General features: G+C 43.3%; 1 long non-coding RNA gene and 1 pseudogene across 1 annotated transcript; both read right to left on the reverse strand.

Moving 5' to 3' along the window:
- Positions 1-7,634: 7,634 nt before the first annotated feature.
- Positions 7,635-7,753, reverse strand: LOC120362397 (5S ribosomal RNA; annotated as a pseudogene).
- A 3,978-nt stretch (positions 7,754-11,731) lies between these two features.
- LOC141581420 (uncharacterized) lies at positions 11,732-20,278 on the reverse strand. The gene is made up of 2 exons (XR_012514003.1): positions 19,715-20,278; positions 11,732-12,553 (listed from the first exon to the last, which is right to left on the reverse strand). It is a non-coding gene; the product is annotated as an uncharacterized LOC141581420 (long non-coding RNA).
- Positions 20,279-23,014: the final 2,736 nt, after the last annotated feature.

Here is a 23,014-nt window from a genome sequence, read left to right on the forward strand (position 1 = left end):
TTTACTTTATAAGGAGCGCCTGTGGATTTTTAGGCTGCCCTCGTGGCGTGGGTGGGCCTGGCTGGTGGTTTCTGCTGCCTACTCCCCTCCCCGCCCCTCCGCCCTGCCTCCAGGCTCAGTACCTGCTTGCTTGGTCTGGATATTCTTTCTCTGTCCTGCAGCCTTTTCTCTTGCACAGACACACGTGCCTGGCACACGAGGCTTGCATTTAGTTCTGAGCTGAAGCACATAGAAAAATTGGAGGTGGTGTATAGAGACCTCTTCCATTCTGATTCTTTCTTAGTACCAGCTGCCTTTTCCTGAGAACCACTGATGCTGGACACCGTCCATAACATCGTGCAGCACCTGGCAACAGCCCCACCAAGGGCCCGTTAAGTGACCTGCCTAAAATCCTGTAGCTCGTAAGCTGTCAGGGTTCTGGCCTCAAATCTCATGCTTTTATCTTTTATAACCTTCTGCCAAAGTCTGTCTCCTCAATGGAAATTTGAGATCACCTAGCTTTTCTTCAGCAACATAGGTGGCTGAATAAAGAAGTTTGGTGTTTATAATCCACCCCAGAGGCCGCCGTGTTTGCTGATTGCTCCCCATCGTACATTCACTGCAGTTTCTCCTGTAACGGCGCACTCTGTACAGCGGGAGGATTTGGTGACATTCCTCAGTGGCACAGATTTGGATAGAGCAGGGGCCAGCTGCCCCTCTAACACATTTCTGTACATGGTTAGAAGTACCATAACCTGGCTGCATGCCAGCTTCTCCAGGACGGGGCACCCTGTGTCCTGATGACACCATCATGGAGGGCTTGACGGCCTTCATGCCTAGTAAGGAAAGCAGGAACGAGACAAGGACTGTCTGGGGCCGTGGGTGGACCTTTTCATGGCCTGTGATTTATAGCCAAGGCTGTAGCGCATGCTGACATGGTGTGTGCTGTGTCCGGCCGAGGACTCTGCCTTTGGAAAGGTAACATGTCTGGGTGTGTGAGGAAGGATGAAGAGCCTGTGACTGCTCATGAAGGTGTATCCCAGGGGAAGCTTCCACTCCACTTCGTGACTTAGGAAACAATAAGCAACTTAGTTTTATTCACCAGGAAGCATTGAGATTGAGCCCTGTTCTTCATGTTCGCCTAGATTCTGTGAAGTACTCTGTATCTTTTCAATAACTTGTTATTTACGTTATATTGGCCACAGCAGATTTCGGTTGCTTGCAATCAAAGAGAATGAACTAACACCATGATGAAAGGATAGGTAGGAGATGGTTCAGAAAGCACAGAAAAAAGCACAGAAAGCCCTCCCTCCTTCCCTCCCTCCCTCCTTCCCTCCCTCCCTCCTTCCCTCCCTCCCTCCTTCCCTCTCTCCCTTCCTTCCTTCCTTCTTTTTTTGAGATGGTGTCTTGCTCTGTCACCCAGGATGCAGTGCAGTGGCATGATTTCAGCTCACTGCAACCTCCACCTCCTGGGTTCAAGCAGTTCTCCTGCCTTGGCTTCCCGAGTAGCTGGGACTCTAGGCATGCATCACCACACCTGGCTAATTTTTGTATTTTTAGTAAAGATGGGGTTTCGTCATATTGGCCAGGCTGGTCATGAACTCCTGACCTCAGGTGATCCACCCGCCTTGGCCTCCCAAAGTGCTGGGATTACAGGCGTGAGCCACTGCGCCTGGCCCTTTCTTTACATTAGGACAGCCAGAGGGCCTATGCTAAGACCTCAGGTCACAAAGCTGACCAAGAGAAGGCCTTCAGGCATGGTGGCTCTGCTTATAAAATGGAACAGGGTTTTTTCAGACATTGGAGCTGTCAGGGTCTTCAGAGATTGTACAGCATCTACTCTGCACCCAGTAGGTGGAGACCCTGAAGCCCAGAAGGACGAGGCAGCCCCTGTGGCTGGCTCCCTTTGCACTCCAGGCCTGTAGCAGCACCTCTCGCTGTGCTGGCCTCATGATGGTCATGGTCCAGAGGTGTATCCTTGTGATGGGGCATGCTGCTCAATGTCGCTGAGCAGGTAGATAGACATACATGACACACCCTGAAATTCACAGAGTTGAGAAAAGGCCATGTTGGTCAAAAGAAAGGTGCACGTACTGATGGCTGTCCCTGCTGTCCCCATCATGTTAGCGAGACCCCACCAGGCACAGCTCCTGGAGCCACACTGGGGTCATCAGTCTGCCCCGAAATAAAAAAGAGGTCTGAGGTCTTGATCAGTTGAGACTGTTATCTTTGTCCTTAGTGGAACACAAACAGACTGAAGGAGGTTATGGAGACAGAAATATAACTTGAGTGTGCATTGATCTGGATTTATAGGTGTGAGCTTAGAAATAGAATTGTAAGAAATTTGGCGGTTAGAGTTAATGGAATGTTCATCGAACTGATTTCCCTCCTTTAGGCTTTGCATTGCTAGATAGCATTTTATACCTTCTTGCTTTGAATGAAAGTTTCTTCCAATGTTGTCTACATTCAAGTGTCCGAGTTGAGTTTCTGATGAGGAAACAATGGTCAAAGTTGGTAGCCATTGATGAAACTGTCATTAGAAAGGAAAACCAAGCCCGAAGCCACTCCGGCAAGCCCTGTCTTTTACTGATTGATTATTAAAAGTTTCTTCTAAAAAATAACAAAACCAAACCAGGATAAATGTGCAGAATGTGAAGATTTTTTAACATAGGTTTACGTGTGTCATGGTGGTTTGCTGCACCTGTTACCCGTCCTCTAGTTCCCTCCCCTCACCCCTCACCCCCCAACAGGGCCTGGCATGTACTCCCCTCCCTGTGTCCATGTATTCTCAATGTTCAACTCCCACTTATGAGTGAGAACATGCGGCATTTGATTTTCTGTTCCTGTGTTAGTTTGCTGAGGATGATGGCTTCCAGTGTTATCCATGTCCCTGCAAAGGACATGATTTCATTCCTTTTTATGGCTGCATAGTATTCCATGGTGTATATGTACCACATTTTCTTTATCTAGTCTATTATTGATGAGCATTTGGGTTGGTTTGGTGTTTTTGCTATTGTAAATAGTGCTGCAGTAAACACACATGTGTATGTATCTTTATAGTAGAATGATTTATACTCCTTTGGATGCACACCCAGTAATGGGGTTGCTGGGTCAAATGGTATTTCTTTTTCTAGATCCTTAAGGAATCACCATAGTGTCTTCCACAATGGTTGAATGAACTTACACTCACACTAGCAGTGTAAAAGCATTCCTATTTCTCCACAGCCTCGACAGCATCTACTGTTTCCTGACTTTTAAAAAATTGTCATTCTGACTGGCGTGAGATGGTATCTCCTTATGGTTTTGATTTGCATTTCTCTGAAGATCAGTGATGTTGAGCTTTCCCATTTGTTGGCCATGTAAATGTCTTCTTTTGAGAAGTGTCTGTTCATGTCCTTTGCCCACTTTTTGATGGGGTTGTTTTCTTCTTATTAATTTGTTTAAGTTTTCGTGAATTCTGGATATAAGACTTTTGTCAGGTGGGTAGATTGCAGAAATGTTCTCCCATTCTGTAGGTTGTGTGTTCACTCTGGCAATAGTTACTTTTTCTGTGCAGAAGCTCTTTAGTTGAATTGGATCCCGTTTGTCTATTTTGGCTTTTGTTGCAGTTGCTTTTGGTGTTTTCATCATGAAGTCTTTGCCCATGACTATGTCCTGAATGGTATTGTGTAGGTTTTCTTCTAGGCTTTTTATGGTTTTGGGTTTTACATTTAAATCTTTAATTCATCTTGAGTTAATTTTTGTATAAGGTGTAAAGAAGGGATGCAGTTTCAGTTTTCTGCATCTGGCTAGCCAGTTTTCCCAGCATCATTTATTAAACAGGGAATCCTTTCCCCACTGCTTGTTTATGCCAGGTTGGTTGAAGATTAGATTGTTGTAGATGTGTGGTATTATTTCTGAAGACCTATCTTAATGTATATGGATACTAAGACAAAAATACATGTATCACAGCCTTGGTTATAAAAGAGGAAAACCATCATATGGATATAATAGATGTAAATAACTTCAAAACCATGGATAACAGTAAAATGTAAAATAATTAGAAAGTGAGGAGTTTTGAGTATTATCTTTATTTTTAGTACATCATTAAATTGTATGTTTACATTAAAAAAATAAAAAATAAAAAAAATAAAAGAGGAAAACCAGTCACTCCTCTGGGTGTTCCCAAATTGTCATGCTCACAGGTCTCAGTGAAATGTGTCCTTCTTCCCGGTGCCTCCTCTGCTATGACTCCTGGCTTTGCCTTTGTGGGTGCCCAGCTGCTCCCAGGACAAGCTGGGCAAGTCCTTCTGTCTGCATTCACGCCTGGAACCACTTCCCGTGTCCAGCTGTGACTGTAAGTCTTACTTCCTAGTGAGTCGCTATCGCGAGGAAAAGTTCGGAGGATTTTTGTGTGCTTCTATTTGTGTTTTTACTGGTTTGTGAAATGATGTTGCTTAAATCACTTCCTTGATTAGCTTCAAACACTCTTAGAATCACAGTCCATGTGAAGTTGTGTCTGATCTGTTTGCAATACAAATAATTAGTAAAAAGTTTGTTCCCATATACTATGTTGAGTTCCACAGAGAAGGGCTTCCTCACATAGATATGCATGAGGTGTTATGTTTCTATCAAGGGATTTAAGATGCTTTGACTTCTAAAAGAATAACTGGCTTTTTTTAAAAACCTCTCTGGGGAAGTTTTCTCATCTTCCGTACTCCCTGCTTAAGTTAAAAACCACTATGAAGAATTCTGAAGTTTATAAAAGTTTTGACTTCAAAATCTGCCAGCCTTGATGTCAGAAGTACTAAGTGGTATGGAATGAAACTGCTGGCTGTGCCTGGTGTTGCAGCCAGGCATTTTATTGTTCATTCAAGGAGACAGCTGTGCGCTCTGAGGTCAGTGAGGGAAGATGGGCTGGGTCCCTGAGAGTGTTGCGGGCTGCTGGCTTCTGAACACGCTTGGCTATCACGGCCAAGGGAACGAAGGGAATGGAGCCCACAGGGTCACATTTAAATACCACGATGGAATTTAAGCTTTTCCTTTAGGTGATTTAATTTGTATGTAATAAAAGCTATATTGCTTCTTGTTAAACCTGCATGAAAACAAGCTAAATTTCCCAGAAAACCCCCTAAGGGATGGACGTAGTGAAAGGATCTTGGAGATGGATGAGCAGATGTGAGCACGTGGCACGTTCTCACTGCTGCTGGGACCCTGAGGGCCCCTCTCATGGGTACCCCAGTCCCAGCGCGGGTGCTGGGCATTTCTCCTGCCATCTATGAAGCCCATAGCGCCACATGTGAATCACCGGACAAATTCCCTCGGATGCCTTGAGATTTCCCTACCGTGGATAAAGCATCCTCCTGTTTCTTGGGTGGGAGGAGCCCCGCTCGCTCTCTAGGGCAGCTGGGCTGCTGAGTGCAAGCTGCCCCCAGTGCTTCCAGCCCACTGTAGATGTTAGGTGAATCGAGAGAATGAAAGCCTGAATTAGGGGATGCTTGTTCTCAGATCAGACCAGCAGCTTTCTTCACGTTTCATTTACTAAGACCTCTTGTGCCCCAGACATTGCGATAGTGCGGCTGCATTCCATCCTCAGCAAGCTCGGCAAGGTAGATTCAGTTATACCCACTGCACAAGGCAAGGGAGACAGAGCGGCTGGGCAGCCTGACCATGAGTCTCACCTGAGAAGTGGTGAAGACAGGGCTTAAATGCCTGCCTCCTTGGCTAAACGTTATGCTCTTCCTCCCAAAGTGCACCGCCTCTCATGGATGGCGGAGGGGGTGGAGAAGGGGCCCATGTGGCCGAATGACCATGGCCATAGGAGGTCTGTGTGTTCCCAAACCTCCACACCTACCCTGTTCCCGTCGTTTAAAGTGACGATCATGATACCAACATTCTTAGTGGGCAGTAGTGCAAAGTCAGAGAAATCAGAAATAAGATGACTAATGTGAGAAAAGCCGGGGTGGTGTCTGCACAGGGGATGAGTCATTTGTGCTCCACCAGGACGTCAGGCGGCTTGGAAGCCATCGCCCGCACACATCACTGTTTCTTTATGTTGGTGTGTGCAGCTGGCGCCTGAAGCCTTCCTGCAGGTGATCCTCCTGCAGCGGCTGCCCACCTGGCCCTGCTGTACACATCGTGCCTGTGTGAAGCCTGGAGTCTGGGCTCAGACGGCCTGGGACGCCCAGGATGCTTCATCCCCCATCTGTTGGAGAACCCGTTGCAGCCACAGAAATCTGAGTCACTTGAGAAACTTGCATGCGGGGCCGGCTTGCCTCACAGCTGGCTTTTCCCATGCTTCTCTCATCTGGGATGGATCAGCCCTTGAGCCTCCTCATGGCAAAGGTGCATGAAGCCCGGCTTTTCTCTGTTATCATCCTCTGACTTTATCATCCTCAAGGAAATGATCTAGGAAGGGGTGAATACTTAACGGTAAGAAAACTCACCAAAAAGCCTGGGCCGCTTTTCAAAGTTGAAGTTACTACAGAAAAAGCACAGAAGGAAGAAGAATTGAGGTACACACAAACGTTGCCTGCCCTGTCCTGGAACTACAGGCCCTGGTGGGGGCTGCTCCCTGTCGCCAGCAAAGTTGCTGAGAGAGCACACGCCAGCCACGGTGGTGAAGTCATGCAAATGCTATGCCCCCACAGGCCACAGGAATTGTGGAAAGATTTGTATAAATATCTCATGCATTCTTGTGATCTAAGCTTTATGGAAATAAAAACCGCAATCAAAAAGCCAATGCCACATTTATTCCTCCCCCTTCCTTTTCTCCTGTAGAATAAATTCATAGAACATTTTATGGAGGAGCCAAGAAAATACGTTATTTCAATTTTATTACCAGGCAGACATAAACCTAAGTGCTCAGCAAGACCAACGTAGACAAGGTCCCTTTGGGAAGAAGACGAGCAGACGCTGCTGGCATTCGCTGAGTCATGAAGACAAGAGTGGCTTCCACAGAGGCCACCCCAGAGCCCCTGTGTCCAGATGGGCTTGGTGGTCACCGACACTCAGTGAACTTCCAGCTTCCTTTCCTCTCCTCTCCTTTGTTAGTTTAGTGGTGAATATTGAAGTTGGGACGTCTCACATACTCAGAGCACAGCTTGAATGTTCAACTTGGTGAAGCTTCCCTGGCAGTAAGTTTAAAGAAACCCCTGAGGAGCACATGGCTTCCCACACAGGCTCCTGGCAGGGCATGCCTTCACCGGGATTCCAGCGGCAGACCCGCCGGGGGCTCCTGGCTTGAGAGCGAGGAGGCGCCCACTCCGGAGAGGAGCTGTGGACCCACACTCACGTCCCTCCCTCCCACTTACCATGACACAGCAGGAAAGTCAGTGTCGTGAGAACACATTTCCACCCCAAGTTTTTAAATGCACCTGTGTAACATGGTAAAATTGTCATTGAATTCTTGCCCCATTTTTCTGATTTATAATGTAAAGCAACAAAGTACTTCCTGCTTCTCTCTGCCTTCCCTTTTCCCCCACTCACATGCCACTTATGTGTGTCACCCATATATTGAATGGACTTAGGAACGTGCACGAAACAATCCCATTTTTAATTAACCAATTGATGTTTTCTTCATTGTGCTCCAGGAGATCTCGGGCAGAAATCATAGTTTTCCTACTTACTTTTAACTATTGGAAGTCCAGCCTGAATTAAATCTTTTTTTTTTTTTTTTTTTAAAGCACCCGGTAGTCCCAGACGGTCTCCCATTCAAGTACTAACCAGGCCTGACGCTGCTTAGCTTCCGAGATCCGACGAGATCGGGCGTGTTCAGGGTGGTATGGCCGCAGACTGAATTAAACCTTAGCTTTGATCTCTCATCTAGTTGAAACTCTCTCCTGTCCTTGACCCCATCTCAGTCCTGATCCAGCCTGGGACCTGGCACTGGGAAGGGGAACATTTCTTCACCCCTTTTTTTTTTTTTCCTACTCGGGAGTTAGGGGTTGGGAAGGAGGAGAGCAGGTGGCAGGAAGGTCTCATTTGTCTACTGCAGTTATTATTTGACATCGTTACCTCTCTAGGGGCCTAGAAGCTGCCTTTTCCTTACCCATTTCAGAAGGAGACTCTGGCGTGGTCTACCTGACCACTTCAGCCAACTCTCTGCCCCAATACAGCACAGTGGAATGTTGCTCATGGCGGCAGGGGCTATGACTTGCCCTGTCCGTAGAAGCGCAGCTCTGCTCTGGCCTGTTCTCTTTGCTCTGGGCAGCTTAGGCAACCTGTCATGGTTACATTATTTTCAACAAGAAGTAAGTATACCTGTCCAATTCCCCAAGACTTCCTTTCATGGTGCTGCAGGGCCTGTGACATGCCCTCATTTGGCTTGAGGTACCTGTGTCTCGAGGGGCACAAATATCATAGAAACCCTTCCTCCCCATCAGGACAAAAACTCTTCTGAAAAATCCCCTCTTAGCAGGGTCGGTTAGCAGAATGGCAGAGGAAGCATAGACAGCTCCTGCCCCTCCACGGAAAAGTCAAAAACAAGCCGAAACACTCAGAACTCTGGAAAACAGTCAAAGGTTTACAGTAACCAAAAGAATGCTGAATCAAGGAAAAGACAACTTTAAAAAAATGGGAGGAACACTTTGTGGCATTTTTATTTGCTCTGACTCCACCCCCTTTCCAGCTTGGCAGCAGTCTTGAAGAAGTCAGCTTGCATTTCCAGGGTGGAATTCTGGTCTCTGACTCTAGGATCTTATTTGCAAGTGTTTGTATTAGTCTGTTCTTACCTGTAAGGGGCCTACCTGAAGGACTGACACAGATGCTTGTCTCTGTTTTCGCTCACTCAGAAATTATTTAGGGTAGAAAAGCAGTGAGCATTGCCCACAGATATTGCATGGCAAACAAATAATCCATAACCTCTTGGACAAAAGATCACAGTTGAGACATGCAATTGAACATACAAGTTTCCCTGAGAGGGAAAGATAGACTTTCTTTGTGAAATTAAGAGCATTCAAAAGTACCCATGTATACTGGCGAATTTAGAAAGCAACATGCACACCCAGGGCAGGGCACATGCATTGAAAAGATTTGAGATGATTTAAAGATTTCACTTCCAGCTGGTCTGTAAGTCCACTTCCAGCACAAAATGAAGGCTAAGGCAGAGTTGTAAACAGATTGGTTAAACGTTGAAAGAGTGACCCAGCACAGTCAATTTGCAAAGATGAGGAGAGATCTTTTGTTTGTTTTTAATTTTTCAGTTATGGGCATTCAAAGAAATCTCTATCAAAATACTGGCTGAAAATAAGCTAGAGAAACAGATCCTTCATTGACCACACATGACAAGAAATACAGTCTTTGAAAAAAAAATAGTTTGGCAAACTCACTGCACAAATGGATTACAGATTATTGTAGCCCTCAATCAATAAACAACAAACCCTGAAGAAGGGGAATAATTTGATTTCTAAAGTTGCCACATTATTGTATACAAATGTCCGGTTTTTAACCACAGGGTTGCACATAAAAAGAAATAGTTAAACGTGACTCATTCAAATGAATAAAATAAATCGACAGAAACCATCCCTGAGGAAGCCAAGCCACTGGAGTTATTAGAAAGAGATTTAAGTCATCTGTCTTAAATATGCTGAAAGAGCTAAAGGGAGCCATAAACAAAGAACTAATGGAAACCAGAACAATGCTGTACGAATGAAATGAGAATATCAATAAAGGCATAGGAATTACAAAAGGAAACTAAATGGAAATTCTGGAGCTGAAAAGTATAATAATTGAAAGAAAAATTTACTGGGCCAGGTGCAGTGGTTCACACCTGTAATCCCAGCACTTTGGGGAGCCAAGGTAGACAGATCACCTGAGTCAGGAGTTCAAGATCAGTGAAACCCTGTCAATACGGTGAAACTCTGTCTCTTCCAAAAATACAAAAATTAGCTGGGCATGGTGGAATGCACCTGTAGTTCCAGCTACTTGGATGGCTGGGGCAGAAGAATCGCTTGAATCCGGCGGTAGGGGTGGGTGTGAGGTGAAGGTTGCAGTGAGCCAAGATCGTGCCATTGTACTCCAGCCTGGGTGTTGCAGTGAAACTCATCTCAAAAAAAAAAAAAAAAAAAAAGATTACTGGAGGATTTCTTCAGTATATTTGACTAGACATAAGGAAGTCAGTGAACTTGAAGAAGGGACAGTTGAGAATATACAGATTATAAATGGAACAGGGAGAAAAAGAGTGAAGAAAAGTGAATACAACTAAGGGACTTGTAGTACACCATTAGGCAAACTGACATACGCATTATGGGCATCCAAGAAGAAGAAAAGACAGAGAAAGAAGAAGACAGCAAGAATATTCAAACAAAGAAGGATGGGACATGTCTCAGATTGGATAAAAGACAAGAATCTACAAATCCAGGAAGCACAACACATTCCAAATAAGGTATATTTGAAGAGATCCACATTAGACATGGTATGTAATTGTTGAAAGCCAGGGGCCAAAAAAAAAAAAAAAAAAAAAAAAAAAGAAATCTTGAAATTAGAAAGAGGGAGTGACTTGTCAAAGAGAAGAGATTCCCAATAAGATTACTAGATTTCTAGCTGCTAACCAGAAACTGTGAAGGGCAAAAGACAGGGGAATGACATTTAAAGTCAAATGAAAGAAAGAGATTGTCAACAACGAATTCTATATTTGGCAAAATTATCTTTCAAAAATAAGGGAGAGATCAAGACATTCCCAGGTAAACAAAAGCTGAGGGAGTTTGCCACCAATAGACCTGTCCTGTAAGAAATGCTAAAGGGAGTGAAATGATAAAACAGTAGTCAGTGACTTTAAACCTTATAAAGAAATAAGTATCTCCAGGAAATGTAACGACATAGGCAAATATAAGAGCCAGTAGAATTATATCTTAGGCTTTCGATTCTGCTTTTAATTTCCTACCTAATTTAAAAGGCAAGTTGATAAAATAATTATAAATATGTATTAGTGGGCATACAACATATGGAAATGTAATTTGTGATACAACAACAACATAAATAGGCAGCAATTGAGCTCTACAGGAGCTGACTTTTTACATGCTATTGAAGTTAAGCTGCTATAAATTAAATTAAAACTAAATTCTGTTGCATTTAGATATTAGTTGTATTTTTTATGGTAACAAAAAGAAAAACCCCACAATCTAATGAATATACATAAAAGAAAATGAGAAGGGGATCAACATGGTTTACAGAAAATCACGTATAAAAGAAGATATAAAGGAGGAAATGAGAGAGAAAAAAGGCATAGAGAAAACAAACAGCACAATGTCAGAAGTTAAGTACTTCCTTATTAGTAAGTTCTTCCTTCTCTACATTTAATTACATAAAAGGTAGGTGGATTCAACTTTCTGTTTCAGAAGGCAGGTAAGACAAAATGTATTAAAAAATAACTCCATGATCCAAGTATATGCTGTCTATGAGAGACTCGTTTTAGATGCGAAGATCCAAAGACACCATGAATTGAAAGCGGAAAGATGGAAAAAGCTACCCAAAGCAAAAAGTAACCAAAAGAAAGTGAGAGTAGCTATATTAATATTAGACAAAATATGCTTTAATCCAAAAGCAAAGAAGGATGTTATATATTGATAAAATAGCCAAGTCATCATAAAGTAACAATTACAAACGTGTACCAAATAGAAGCCCCAAAATACATCGATAGAAATGAAGCAAGAAAGAGACAGCCCACAAATAGTAGTTGAAGACTTGAATACCCACCCCCCCTTTTTTTTCAATTTAAAATTACTTTATTGCTAAAAATGCTAATGATAATTTGAGCTATCAGTGAGTGGTAATCTTTTTTTTTTTTTTTTTTTTTTTACTGGTGGAAGCCTCAGTGTTGATGGCTGCTGAGTAATCAGGGTGGTGGTTGCTCAAGGTTGGGGTAGCTGTAACAATTTTGTAAAGTAAGACAACATTGAATATTGCTGCATCTAATTGATCCTTTCTTTCGTAAAAGATTTCTCTGTAGCATGTGTTGCTGTTTGACAGTATTTTACCCACTGTAGAACTTCTTTAAAAATTGCAGTCTGTCTTCCCCAAAGGTTATTGTCACTTTATCAATTAAGTTTATGGAATATTCTGAACACTTTGTTGTCACTTTAACAGTGTTTACACCGTCTTCACCAGGAATAAATTTCCTCTCAAGAAACCACTTTGTTTGTTCATTCTTAAGAAGTAACTTTTCACACATTAAAGTTTCATCAAGAAATTGCAGCAATTCAGTCACATCTCAGGCTCTCCTTTTTTTTTCTTTGCAGTTTTAAAATTTCTGATTTAAATATATATATATATATATAATTGCATTTCAGGTTTGGGGGTACATGTGAAGAACATGCAAGATTGTTGCATAGGTACATACATGGCAATGTGGTTTGCTGCCTTCCTCCCCATCACCTATATCTGGCATTTCTCCCCATGTTATCCCTCTCCAACTCCCCACCCTCCACTTTCTCTCTCCTAGTTCCCCCTCACAGACCCCAATGTGTGATGCTCTCCTCCCTGTGTCCATGCATTCTCATTGTTCAACACTCACCTATGAGTAAGAACATGTGGTGTTTGATTTTCTGTTCTTGTATCAGTTTGCTGAGCGTGATGGTTTCCAGGTTCATCCATGTCCCTACAAAGGACATGAACTCATCATTTTTTATAGCTGCATAGTATTCTATGATGTATATGTTCCACATTTTCCCTGTCCAGTCTATCATCAATGGGTCTGATTTTTAAAATTATTATTATACTTTAAGTTCTGGAGTACATATTACTGTGCATATTGTGCAGGTTTGTTACATAGGTATACGTGTGCCATGGTGGTGGTTTGCTGCATCCATTGTCCCATCGTCTACATTAGGTATTTCTCCTAATGCTATCTCTCCCCAATCCTCCTGGCAACTATTTCTCCCCTAGTCCCCCAACCCCCAGGCTCCAGTATGTGATGTTCCTCTCCTTGTGTCCATGTGTTCTCATTTTTCAACACTCACTTATGAGTGAGAACATGTGGTGTTTGGTTTTCTGTTCTTGTGTCAGTTTGCTGAGAATGATGGTTTCCAGATTCATCCATGTCCCTACAAAGAACACAAACTCATCGTTTTTGATGGCTACGTAGTATTCCATGGTGTATATATGCCATGTTTTCCTTGTCCAGTCTATCATCGATGGACATTTGGGTTGGTTTCAAGTCTTTGCTATTGTGAACAGTGCCACAGTAAACATATGTGTACATGTGTCTTTAAAACAGAATGATTTATAATCCTTTGGTTATATATCCAGTAATGGGATTGCTGGCTCAAATGGTATTTCTATTTCTAGATCCTTGAGGAATCACCACACTGTCTTCCACAATGGTTGAATCAATCTACACTCCCACCAACAGTGCAAAAGTGTTCTCATTTTTCCACATCTTCTCCAGCATCTGTTGTTTCCTGACTTTTTAATGATCATCATTCTAACTGGTGTGAGGTGCTGTCTTAATGTGGTTTTGATTTGCATTTCTCTAATGACCAGTGATGAGGAGCTTTTTTTCAAATGTTTTGTTGGCCGCATAAATGTCTTCTTTTGAAAAGCATCTGCTTATATCCTTTGCCCACTTTTTGATGGGGTTGTTTGTTTTTTTCTTGTAAATTTGTTTAAGTTCTCTGTAGATACTGGATATTAGCCCTTGAGTTTAATTAGATCCCAATTATCTATTTTGGCTTTTGTTGCCAATGCTTTTTGTGTTTTAGTCATGAAGTCCTTGCCTATGCCTATGTCCTGAATGGTATTGCCTAGGTTTTCTTCTAGAGTTTTTTTTCTTTTTCTTTTTTTTCTCTTTTTTCTTTTTTTTTTGTTTCACTTCCAATCTTCTAGAATTTTTATGGTGTTAGGCCTCGTGTTTATATCTTTAATCCATCTAGAGATAATTTTTGTATAAGGTGTAAGGAAGGGGTCCAGTTTCTGATTTCTGCACATGGCTAGCCAGTTTTCCCAACCCCATTTATTAAATAGGGAATCCATTCCCCGTTGCTTGTTTTGTTAGGTTTGTCAAAGATCAGATGGTTGAGGTTGTGTGGCATTATTTCTGAGGCCTCTGGTCTATGTGTCCGTTTTGGTACTAGTACACCATGTTGTTTTGATTACAGTAGTTTAAAGTCAGGTAGCATGATGCCTCCAGCTTGTTTTTTTTTTTTTTTTTTTTGCCTAGGATTGTCTTGGCTATGCAAATACCCACCTTTAAGTAATAAACAGAACATCTAGACAGAGGATTAACAAGGAAGTAGAGGGCTTAAATAACTATAAACCAAGTAGACCTAAGAGACATATATGGAATACTTTGTCAAACCACAGCAGATTACTCGTTCTTCTCGGGTGCACACACAGCATGCTCCTGAATACATCATAACTTAGGCCATAAAATCATTCTCAGTAAATTTAAAAATATTGAAGTCTTACAAAGTATCTTTTCCAAACCCAATAGAATAAAACTAGAGACCAATAACAGAGGCCAAATCTGAAAATTCACGAATATGTGGAAATTAAACACAGTCTGAAACCACCAGGGGGTTAAGGGACAAATCATAAGGGAAATTAAAAGATACTTTGAGATGAGTAAAAATGAGAATGTAATATACCAAAATTGTAGTATGCAATAATGATCAGAGGGAAATTTATAATCCTAAATGCATACATTAAATAAGAAGAAAGATATCAAATCACTAACCTGACTTCATACCTAAAGGTACCAGAAAAAGAAGAGCAGACTAAACCCAAGACTAGCCAGAAAACTGGCATAATAAAGACAAGATCAAAAACAAATAAAATAGACATTAAAAACCAACAGAAAGACTTAGTGACACCAAGAGTTGGTTCTTTGAGAACATCAACAAAATTGGCAAACTAACAGCTAGATGTACAAAAAAGAGAAGGTACAAATACCTAAAATTAGAAATGAAAGTGGGGACTTTACTACCGATCTTACAGAAATAAAAAGGATTATAAGAGCATACTATGAATAATTATATGCCAACCAATTAGATGACCTCAGTGAACTGGACAAATTCCCAAAAGCATACAAGTGTTCAAAATCGATTCAGAGAAGAAGTAGAAAATCTTAAGATACCTATAAACAAGTACAACAATGAAATCCATTGTAAGAAAATTTTCCACGAAAGAAAAGTCCAGGGTCAGATGGCTTTATTGCTGAATTTTAACAAGCATTTAAAGAAGAACACCAATCTTTCTTAATCTCCTTTAAAATATGAGAGGAAACATGTATTAACTGAATCTATGGTGCTAGCATATTTCTTATACCAAACCCAGATAAAAACATCACAAGAAAAGTACAGACCAACATCCTTTTTGAATAGAAATGCAGGTATCCTCAGCAAAATACAAGTAAACTGAATCTAACAGCATGCTAAAAGGATTATACACCATGATCAAGTGGGATCTATTCAAAAAATGAAAATTAGTTCAACATAATAAAATCGATCAAGGTACTATACCACATAAATAAAACAAAGGGGGAAAATGCACAATATTGTTGCAACTGATGCAGGAAAAGCAGGTGACACGACATAACACCCTTCATAATAAAAATTCTCATTAAACTAGGAATATAAAGAAACTTCCTCAATGATGTAAAGAGCGTTTACGAAACACCCACAGATAACATCACATCAGTGGTGAAAGACGGAAAACTTTTCCACCCAGGAACAATACAAGGATGCTCACTTTCACCACTGTTATTCAATATTGTATCGAAAATTCTAGGCACAGCGATCAAGCAAGAAAAAAGGAAAACTATCTTGGAAAAGGAAAACTATCCCCATTTTCAAAGAGAGGCATTTTCTACATATACATATACATGTATATTTTCTACATATACATTCTATATGTGGAAAATACCAAGGAATTCTTAAGAAAGCTACTAGAGCTAGTAAGTGAATTCAACAAATTTGCAGGGTATAAAATTAACACACAAAAAGCAGTTGTGTTTCATACACCCCCAATGAAAAATCCAAAAAGGAAATTTAAAGAATTCAATTTACCATGGCATCCAAAAGAGTAAAATACCTAGGAGTAGATTTAACCAAGTAAGTGAAAGACTTGTTCACTGAAAACTACAAAACACTGCTGAAAAAAATTAAAGAGAGCTAAAAAAAAGGAAATGATATCCCTATTCATGGATTGGAAGACAATATTGTTAAGACATCAATTCTACCCAAAGCAAACTACAGATTCAATGCAATCACTATTAAGATTTTAGTAATTTTTGTGACAAAACGGAAAAGTTGACCCTCAAATGCATATGGATTTTCAGTGAGCCTGAAACAGCTAAAGCAATCTTGAAAAAGAAGAGCAAAGTTGGAGAATTCACATGTCTCCATTTGAAAAGTGCTACAAACTACAGTAACCAAAACAACGTGACACTAGCATAAGGATAGATCTATTGACCAAGGAAATAGAATTGAAAGCCCAGAAACAAACCATTTGTGGTTAATTGAGTTTTAACAAGGGTGCCACAACTTTCAATGGGAAAAGAATAGTCTCTTTAACAGGTAGTACTAGGTCGACCGGCTATCCATCTGCAAAAGAATGGAGTTGGACCCCTTCTTCACATCATGTGCAAAAATTAACTCAAAATGGATCAATGGGCTAAATATAAGAACTAAACTAAAAACGTTCCTAGAAGAATACATAGGGATACATCTTCATGATCTTAGATTTAACAATGGATTTTTAGATATAACACAAAAAGCATGTACAAAAAAGGCAAACTGATAAACTGGGCCTTATACATATTTTAAAAATTGTGCATCAAAGGACATTATCCTGGACATTATCCTTTGATGTGAAGGGACAATCCATGAAGTAGGAGAAATATTTGGAAATCATACATCTGATAAGCATCTGGTTTCCAGAATACATAAAGAACTCTTACAACTCAACAGCAAAAGACAACTCAATTGAAAAATGGGCAAAAGAGTTTCTGCAAAGGAGATACATAAATGGCCAACAGCACATGAAAAGATGCTCAACATCATTAGTCAATAGGGAAATGAAAATCGAAATTACAATGAGGTACCATTTCATACCCATTACAATGGTGATAATTTAAAAATAGAAAATAAAAGTGTTGACAAGGATGTGGAAAAATTAGAACCCCTGTGCTTTGCTGGTGGGGATGTAAAATGATTCAACCTCTGTGGAAAACAGTGTGGTGGTTCTTCAAAAAGTTAAACATAAAATTACCATATGACCCCACAATTTCACTTCTAGGTATGTACCCCAAAAATTGAAAATGGGTACAGAAACAAGAACATGTAACATGCATTTTCATAGTGGCATTATTCACATAAGCCAAAAAGTGGAAACCACCCAAGTCTGCCTACCAATAGAAGAATGAATAAACAAATTGTGGCATATTTATACCATGAAATTATTCAACCACAAGAAAATAAAATGCTGATATATAATACAATGTGAATGCACCTTGCAAACATAATGCTAAGAGAAAGAAACCAGGCATGGTAAGTCATGTATTACACGATCTTGTTCACATGAAATAGACAAATCCATAGGGACAGAACTCACATTGGTGGCTTTCAGAGGCTGAGGAAGGGGGAATAAGGAGAAACTGCTTAAGAGGTAACAAGTTTTACCTTGGAGTAATGGAAATGTTTTGGATCTAGAGAGAGGGGTGGTTGTGCAGTGTGTACTAAATGCCACCTAACAGTTTGCTTTAAAATAATTTAACAAAATCCCTTCTCAATCTACTGCTTCTGCCTGGTGTCTTCCCTTAGGCTGGAAGTGGACAGTGAGCAAATGTCCCAGAACAGGTGGCATCCTACCTCTGAGAGAGTCTACCGTTTTTCTTTGGAGAGTGTGACCAGCACTGTTCACCTGGGGCCTTAGTGAGCTATCCCGTTACTATGCTCTGTGATCTGTGCTGAGGCTCCCACGCAGGGGACCTGCTCTCCAGAGGGAGGGTGTGTGGCAGAGTGGAGCCTGTGGCTATCAGTGAAATGGGGTGTGATGTGCTTCTCGGCCTCTCAGATAAATCTTACCCTCTTTCAACTAAAGGAATAACATAATCCAAGCCAGGGCCAGCACCATAGCCTAATTGTGCAAGATCACGTGAAAAAATGGTTATTACATGACAATAGGACTTGGAGTATTAAAGGAACAGAGGCTTCAGATGGCTTCTCTAGCAACCACACATTCCAGTTCCCTGCATTTTACATATGGGGAAACTGAGGCTCAGGCATATTAAAAATATGCCTGCAATCTATAAAGACAGAAAGACAATTAGTGTTGCCTAGGGCTGGGGTGATTGGGAGTAAATAGGAAGTGACCACTTACGGGTACAAGTTTTCTTTCTTTTTTTTTTTTTTTTTTTTTGAGACAGGGACTCTCTCTCTGTTGCTTGGGCTGGAGTGCAATGGAGTGACCTCAGCTCACTGCAACCTCTGCCTCCTGGGCTCAAGACATCCTCTCACCTCAGTCCCTGGATAGATGGGACTACAGGTGCATATCACCATGTCTGGCTGGTTTTTTTGTATTTTTCGTAGAGACGTGGTTTCACCATGTTTCTCAGGCTGGTTTCAAACTTTGAGATTCAAGTGATCGATGCATCTTGGCCTCCTAAAGTGCTGGGATTGCAGGCGTGAGCCACCAAATCAGGCTGGGTTTTCCTTAGGGATGGTGAAACTATTTGAAAATTGATTGTGGTGCTGATCAGCCACTTCTATGAAAATACTAAAATCACTGAATTCTGCATTTTAAATGAGTGAATATTATGGTACATGAATTATATCTCAATAGAGCCATTATGTATTATTTTTAAACATCTCTTGGACTCACACATGGCTAATTAGTGGCAGGGCAGCCTTCCAGCTCTCTTACCATGACAATGACCTTTCCCTGTGAGCCTCAAATGACCCTTTGTTGTAATAACTGCGTCTTTTGCCAAGACAGGCTTGAATAATTGCTTTGATCCTCTCAATCACTTCCTCATGTGACAGCCTCGAGTCCACCCCTGTATGACAAGTCAGACTGTGCATGCTCCACTGGGCTTCATATTCAAAGTGGCTAAGATCATGGCTAGACCACCTCTATCGGAGTGAAGACAGCTTTCCATTTTGGGAACGATATCTCCCCAGGAAGCAAATAATGGAGTATTCAATTTTCGGCGCTCACCCAATGGCAATGGACCTTTTGGGAAAGCCCTCCGGACATGTACAGCAGAGGGTCACGTGTGATGAAATGGGAAAGGATGCAGCCAATGAGGAGGCCACTTCTGAAACTACCTGGACACAAACCAGATGCAGGGGCCACCCCTCCCTCCTCGAAGTCATGTCCCCAAGCTCTCTGGGTAATTGGGAAGTACATTGAAGAAGCGTCAGCCAATTACTGCTAGCGAAAACACTTTTGTATAAACGGCAACTGCAGAGCACACAGAGATCCGTAAGTTCTGAGGCACATGTGCAGACCGTGCAGGTTTTTTGCATAGGTATACACGTGCCATGGTGGTTTGCTGCTTCCATCTCCCCGTTATCTACGTTAGATATTTCTCCTAATGCTATCCCTCCCCAATACCGCCACCTTTTGCTATTCCTCCCCTAGCCCCCACCCCTCAGGTACGTGATATTCCCCTAATCCCACAGGCCCAAAGCTTGTTTTTTTTTGTTTTTTTTTTTCTTTTTCTTTTTCTTTTTCTTTTTTTTTTAACACAAGGGCCTGCAGCCATGAGGCTGACCTGCATTATAAATGGCTCAGGTCCCGGGGTGAGCTGCCCTTTTACCTGAGGTCCCTCTGATCGGGGTTTTCCCCTCCAGAGCTGTCTCCACGCAGCACAAAGCCAGGTGGGGGCTCAGCCCCTGCATTGACTCGGTGAGGGAATCCACTCAGGAAGAGGCCAGTGTGGGTCATTCAGAGCCCCCGCTTGCTCTCCAGGAGGAATCTGCAGAAAGAAACTGGAGAGCCCTCCCATGGCCAGCACTGCCTGGGATGCTTCTCGGCGCGAGGGAGCTGGTCAGTGTACTCACAGGGATGCCGTTTGCCAGCACAGAGGAGCCATGCTGCGTGTAAGCCAGTTTTCCTCAAAATAGCCGCTGCTTTGTGCCCGCCTGCGACACACTTCCTTCTGTCCGCTGTCACTTCTGGGCCGGGCGGCTGTGCTCTTCTGACCTGAGTTCAGCGGTCTGTTGCTTATTTTATCTCCCCAAACAAAGCAAATTTCTCTCTCCATTTTATCCTATTTCCTACCAGATAGAATCTTTTGTTTTCACTCACTGCCTCATCAGCTTCCAAGAATTTTTTTCTTCTTGAGACCGGTCGAGACACTCAGCGTTCAGCGGTCTGCGGCCAGCCTCCGGCCCAAGGTCGACGATTCCCTCCTTTTCCTTCCCAGTATTGTCCAGCATCCTGCGGGGCTCCTGCCCCCGGCCACGAGGGTGGGGCAGTGCCGCCTGCCACAGGCGCCCTCCTGCTGCTGTGGGCGCCACCGCCACCTCGCCAGCGTCACCGCCATTGGGTGTGTGCCCTGACTCCTTGTGGAGGATGAAACCTGAAGGCCGGGCAAGGGCAGGTCCCTTTTGATCCCCAGCTCTCTGCCTGGTTCTGTCGGGAACGGTGGCAGTCTCAGAGGCGATGGCGTCCTCACGGAGTTCAGCAGCACCTTATCCCGGACTTCCGGCTTTGCCTAGACAGCAGGTGTCTCCTAAGATACTCAAGAATACTCTCTTAGGAACATGCAGCCTCCCACCAGTGCCTTTTCAAATAAAAAGAGAGTTTCGCCCTTGCAATCCTTCCTCCAGACTGGATTTTATCCGAAACATAGGCTTAATCATGTTGCTTCGATTAAAAATCTTCCATGGCTTCCATTACCCATAGGACAAAGTCCAGATGTCCCAGACTGCCCGCCCCTCCAAAAGCTATTCCCGGTGCCCCTCCTGCCTTCAGCCCTGCTCCCCCTGCCCTCCTGTGTCCAGCAGAGCTCCTCCAGCCCTTGAGGGCTTCCCATCTCTTCTGTGAGACCTCCCCCAATTTCCCAGAAAATCGTCATTTTCAGTAATGATGAGGAGATGACATTCCTCATGGCGCCCTCTGGGCCATCACGTCTCTCCTAGTCCCCTCTTAGGTTGTGAGCTCCTGGACTCTGGCCTAGCGTAGGGTTGAGCACATAGGAAGTTTCTGAGAAATATTTGCTGGCCAGTGAGATAACAATGGAAAGTCTTTCAGTTTCATTCAGTGAGTGCTTTGAACACTGGCAAAAGGCAGGGGTGATATAAAGATGGATGAGAGATGAATGAGTGAGGAACGAAGTATATCACGTGTGGATCATGACCTGAGTTTCACTGTGGGTGCAGCAGAGCCCAGGGGAGGCCGTCAGCAGCACCTCAGAAGGATGCTGCAACACTGATTCCTGTTTGTGAACGTGGAGGGTGAAGGCGGTGCTCGTGGGGTGTCACCAAGGGTGCATGAGGTATAGTCTGATATTAACTCGCATGTAAGTAGGCAAGCTCTTCTTTTAAACATCAAAAACCACTTAAAAGCATTATCTCTGTCATTTGCATTGTAGGGGAATTACTTTCCTCAGGTAATGAAATTGCTTTTTTCTTGAGTTTAACTCAATTGTGCTGAGAGAATGGAGCAAGAGGGTGATTTGGGAGCTGAAGGCATTTCATGGGAAGGAAGGCTGCGATCTCTGCCCCCAAATCTTCTCCCCAGCGCTACAGCAGTAGGCACAGCCTTGGATGATTAAAGGTATGTGTTTCTCCAAGAGTGTTCTATAGAACACCAGTCTCTGCAGAGGGGTTCTGGGTATTGGGAGGGAAAAAGTACTGAGGCCAAACACATTGGAAATGTTAGGCAGGCGTCTTTCTTGTAGTGCCTCCACCAGGGCTATGGCATATGCCCCCATTCCAATCACATTTGAGCACAGGGCCCGTTTTTTTTTCTCATAAACACACATTTTGGAAACGTTGTGTTAAAAAAGAAAGAGCTTTCACAACCAGAAGATGAGAGGAGGCTCTTTCCAACCACTGCACCCGTTGAGGGGTTCTCCCCACTGTAAAATGAGGCAAAATGCCCTGATGCCCTCACAGGGTGTGCCACGGTGCGTGTGACCATGTGCAATGCTCAGATGCCCTCACAGGCTGTGCCATGGTGTGTGTGACCGTGTGTAATGCCAGATGCCCTCACAGGCTGGGCCACGGTGCATGTGACCATGTGTAATGCCAGATGCCCTGACAAGCTGGGCCATGGTGCGTGTGACCATGTGTAATGCCTGATGCCCTCACAGGCTGTGCCATGGTGCGTGTGATCATGTGTAATGCCCAGATGCCCTCACAGAGTGTGCCATGGTGCATGTGACTGTGTGTAATGCTGGATGCCCTCAAAGGGTGTGCCATGGTGCGTGTGACCATGTGCAATGCCCAGATGCCCTCACAGGCTGTGCCACGGTGCGTGTGACCGTGTGTAATGCCCAGATGCCCTCACAGGCTGTGCCACGGTGCGTGCGACCATATGTAATGCCAGATGTCCTCACAGGGTGTGCCACGGTGCGTGCTTCCATGTGTAATGCCCAGATGCCCTCACAGGCTGTGCCACAGTGTGTGTGACCGTGTGTAATGCCAGATGCCCTCACAGGCTGTGCCACGGTGCGTGTAACCGTGTGTAATGCCCAGATGCCCTGACAAGCTGGGCCATGGTGCGTGTGACCATGTGTAATGCTGGATGCCCTCACATGCTGTGCCATGGCATGTGTGACCATGTGTAATGCCCAGATGCCCTGACAAGCTGGGCCATGGTGTGTGTGACCATGTGTAATGCCTGATGCCCTCACAGGCTGTGCCATGGTGTGTGTGACCACGTGTAATGCCAGATGCCCTCACAGGCTGTGCCACAGTGCGTGTGACCGTGTGTAATGCCCAGATGCCCTCACAGGCTGTGCCACGGTGCATGTGACCGTGTGTAATTCCCAGATGCCCTCACAGGCTGTGTCACGGTGCATGTGACCGTGTGTAATTCCCAGATGCCCTCACAGGCTGTGTCACGGTGCATGTGACCGTGTGTAATGCCCAGATGCCCTCACAGGCTG

Source organism: Saimiri boliviensis, chromosome 15 (genome assembly GCF_048565385.1).
Source record: "Saimiri boliviensis isolate mSaiBol1 chromosome 15, mSaiBol1.pri, whole genome shotgun sequence".
Lineage (NCBI taxonomy): Eukaryota > Metazoa > Chordata > Mammalia > Primates > Cebidae > Saimiri > Saimiri boliviensis.